The 3,555-nt window shown below is 48.6% G+C and overlaps 1 long non-coding RNA gene across 1 annotated transcript; it reads right to left on the bottom strand.

The window, feature by feature from the left end:
- Positions 1–319: 319 nt before the first annotated feature.
- On the bottom strand, positions 320–2,025 carry LOC117834093 (uncharacterized). The gene is made up of 3 exons (XR_004635697.2): positions 1,660–2,025; positions 1,042–1,091; positions 320–836 (listed from the first exon to the last, which is right to left on the bottom strand). It is a non-coding gene; the product is annotated as an uncharacterized lncRNA (long non-coding RNA).
- Positions 2,026–3,555: the final 1,530 nt, after the last annotated feature.

Genomic DNA, 3,555 nt, shown 5'->3' with positions numbered 1-3,555 from the left:
GGGGTGAAGTCACGGGAGAGGAAAGAAGCAGAGGCGCACGGGAGAATGGAAAGAAAGAGGCAAAGATGAAACGTTATTTTTGTGTAATCAGTGGCAATGGTGGGTAATTACCCACCAACTCCACGAGGAGGTTCAAAAGAGGGGGTTTTGGAGCAGCAAAAGAGGTGCTCCAAAACTCCACCCTCATTTGTACTACAGCTCCATGGAGTTGGCAGCTCCATGGAGTTTTGGAGTTGGGGTGTTTGGCTATTTTTTTTGCTGGAGTCGCTGGAGTTGTGGAGTGGAGCTGTACCAAACAGGGCCTATATGTCTTGACAGCTAATGGGAATCGAAGCTGATCGTGATAAGAATGGATTAGATCTGACAATTATTTGTTTGATAACATGATTAGCGATGACCGTTGAATCCTCACTCCCGCTGTTGGGGATCGCCCCACAACGCACCCTGAACGAGGCTGGCGGGAACCTTTTCTCTTAACCGGCTCTAACCTCGCTACTTTCCTTTTTTACGAAGCTAACAATTAACCGAAGTTAACTAGTGCGAAGGTGCCCGTTCTGTGATTTTGCAGGTGAGGATTCCCGAAGTTGAAGCCCACACGGAACTCCCGACAATTTAACTTCGGGAAGGGTCCGTGTCCAAAAGCCAAAGTTAGCTAACTTCGATCGAAGAAGACGGAATGTCCGGATCGTGTGAAGCCAGGTGCCAAGCAGAATGTCCGGATCGTGTGAAGCCAGGTGCTTCATGGATACGGCGTCACCAGTTATGGCTGCTTCCATGAGACGCCAGTCCATCTGTCCTCCTGGAGAACTGGTTGTAGCTTTACCATCATCTGCAATCTGGTAAAAGGGAAAACGATACCTTTAACAAAAAACTAGTTTTGAACAAATAAATTTAATGTTTCACTGAACTTATGCACTGTCCGTTGTAAAGAAAAAAAGGTAACAGTGTGGCCCTAAAAGGTCAACAGCATGTTCTGACTCAAATACAAGTTGAAACATGGAAGAATTTTAGATTCTCAACAACCAAGTGTTTCATTGTTACCGCGTCACCAGTTGTGGCAGCATCGAGGAGACGTCCGTCCATCGTCATTTCTGTAGATGAACATTAAACAGATCAATATAACGGTTCCAGAAACTTTGAATTGTCTGCTCAGCAAGAGTCATGCACAAGGCATTATAAGCACACAAAACTTAATGTGACACCTTTTCCATTACAGGGACTAACACACAACATTTCCACGCAAGCCACATATATATGGGCACCTATTAATTTGTCTCCTATAAATAATGCTACTAAAAACACTTGTTCATCATTGAATCGTCTGTATACAACTGGAATTAGAACCATGCTATCTAAGTGGATACAAATAAATCATGGAGTGGTGGGATGACATAAACCCATACCAAATGATTAAGAACTCTCAGATCTAGACAGTTAAGTACACTGGGCATAAATCCTTAGTAGCTGCTATATATGCATTTCTGATTTGACTTCCGACGACAAAAGTGTAAATGAAATGCTATCTAAGTAGATTTTGGACCCATGTGTTACAACTGGAATTAGGGTACTAAAAATCACTGCAATATTCACAGGACACTCATCTATTCTCGATCATAATTAGTGCTAGATATAAGAAACAATGATACTCTTAGTACGTACCTGCTTCCTGAATTTGGCCGTTGATATTTGGACAGCAAGAGATAATCCGGCGCGTTGATCGACTCAAGAAATCTCAAAACCAAAGAACAGCTGGCAAGGAGTAACAACGGGTTAGAACCATGCACCCGACAAGTGTAGAGCCATATGGAACTGGACGTCCTCCGCTGAAATCATGCAGAACCAGAAACACTAGAGAATGATGCGTGACTAGGACAAGCAAAGAATAGATTTTGGCAGGGGCAAAGGTTTACGGATAATTAACTTTGTATTCAGCAAAGAAGGCCCTGTTTGGGAGGAGGGTGCTAAATTTTAGCACCCCCATTTTAGTCACTTTTAGCCCCTCCTCCTCCCAAACACCTAGGCTAAAATAGAGGGGCTAAATTTTAGCCCCCCATAATCCATTAGCCTCTCAAGAGGTGCTAAAATAGACTAAAAGTGCTAAAAGTGGTCCCCCTCCTCCAAAATTCCACCTGGTACCCTCCCCTCTTTCCTCCCCGCGCTCTTCTCTCTCCTCCGCGCCCGGCCTCTGCGCCCCGCGCCGCCCGCCCGCCGCTTGCCGCGCCGCCGCCCGCCGCCCGCCGCGCCGCCGCCCGGCCTCTGCGCCCCGCACCCCGCGCCGCGCCCGCCCGCCCCTGCGCCCGCCCGCCGCCCGCCGCGCCGCCTCCGCCGGTCCCGCCCGCCCCCGCGGCCTCCGCCGGCACCGCTGCCGCTGCCGGATCGAATGCGCCATCCTCATCTGGTGCCCGGCCTCGGCACCGCCGCCTCCGGTGCTGCTCCGTGACGACGACGGACGGAGCAGGCGGACGGAGCTCGTGCGGGGGAGCAGCGGCGAGCGCGACTTCGAGGCCGCCGTCGTTCTCGGCGTGGTGGAGCCCCTAGATGCGGCGTCGCTGCACTCCGACCCGGAGCTGGCGACGTCGGCGGCGGCATCCAGGGACGGGCCGTTGGTGGCTGGCGAGAGTGCGGCGGGGGAAGGGGCGACCGGCCCGGGAGCTCCGTGCTGGAGGCGGACATCCACCGCTTCGACGACGACATGGCCGCGAGCGATGGCCAGTAGCTAGCCACGGAAGACGGCCTGGTATGTGTTGGATAGGGTACAGATACAAGGCTATCCACCCTCCACCAGAAGTTGAGGGTAAAGGAGAGGGGTAAAAGAGTCTTTTGATAACCAAAGTGCTAAATTTTAGTCTCCCTCCTAAACACCCTAGGTGCTAAATTTTAGTCCATTTATTTGAGTGGGCTACAGGGCTAAATTTTAGCCCCTCCTCCCAAACAGGGCCGAAAGGGATATCCCTGCCGTGTGCGTGAACAAATGTGATGCTCGATGCCTAAGCGGTGCGGTGTGCCGTGTGCGTGAACAAAAGTATATCCCTGCCGTGTTGTCTACTCTCAAAATTGGTATGCCCTTTTATTCTAAGACAGAAGAACGTTTTCCGAATCCAAACTTCTCTAACCAGGCCATCAAGCGGTCAAACCCGTGCACCTGCAGGGGCTCGTTTCTGTACAATTTTGTTATTTGGATTATGATGCACTAATTTTGCAAATTTACTCTCTTTCAATAATATATGTTTGCAGAATTGATTGTGCACGGATCGTTAAATAATATAAGATAATCTACTCTTTCGGATATTGTTTTCTCACTGTTGGAAAATCTTGGAAACGATGTATCTTAAGTTTAAATGAATGTGATCCAGGAGATAACTTCAAATACCACATCACTCATGCATGCATGCATGATGAGATGACACTAAAATAGAATAGTATTTTTGTTTGACAAAATCAATTTACTGCACATGTTAGTGCGCTTGGCTACCGTATCAAATTTATTGTTAACACCATTTAACTTGATTGAAGGAATATACCGCAAATTAATCCATTACTCTTGCAGTCTTGTAG

This window comes from Setaria viridis, chromosome 8, assembly GCF_005286985.2.
Source record: "Setaria viridis chromosome 8, Setaria_viridis_v4.0, whole genome shotgun sequence".
NCBI classification, from domain to species: Eukaryota; Viridiplantae; Streptophyta; class Magnoliopsida; order Poales; family Poaceae; genus Setaria; species Setaria viridis.
Note: the sequence above shows the minus strand (reverse complement) of the source record. Positions and strands in the feature narration are given on the sequence as shown.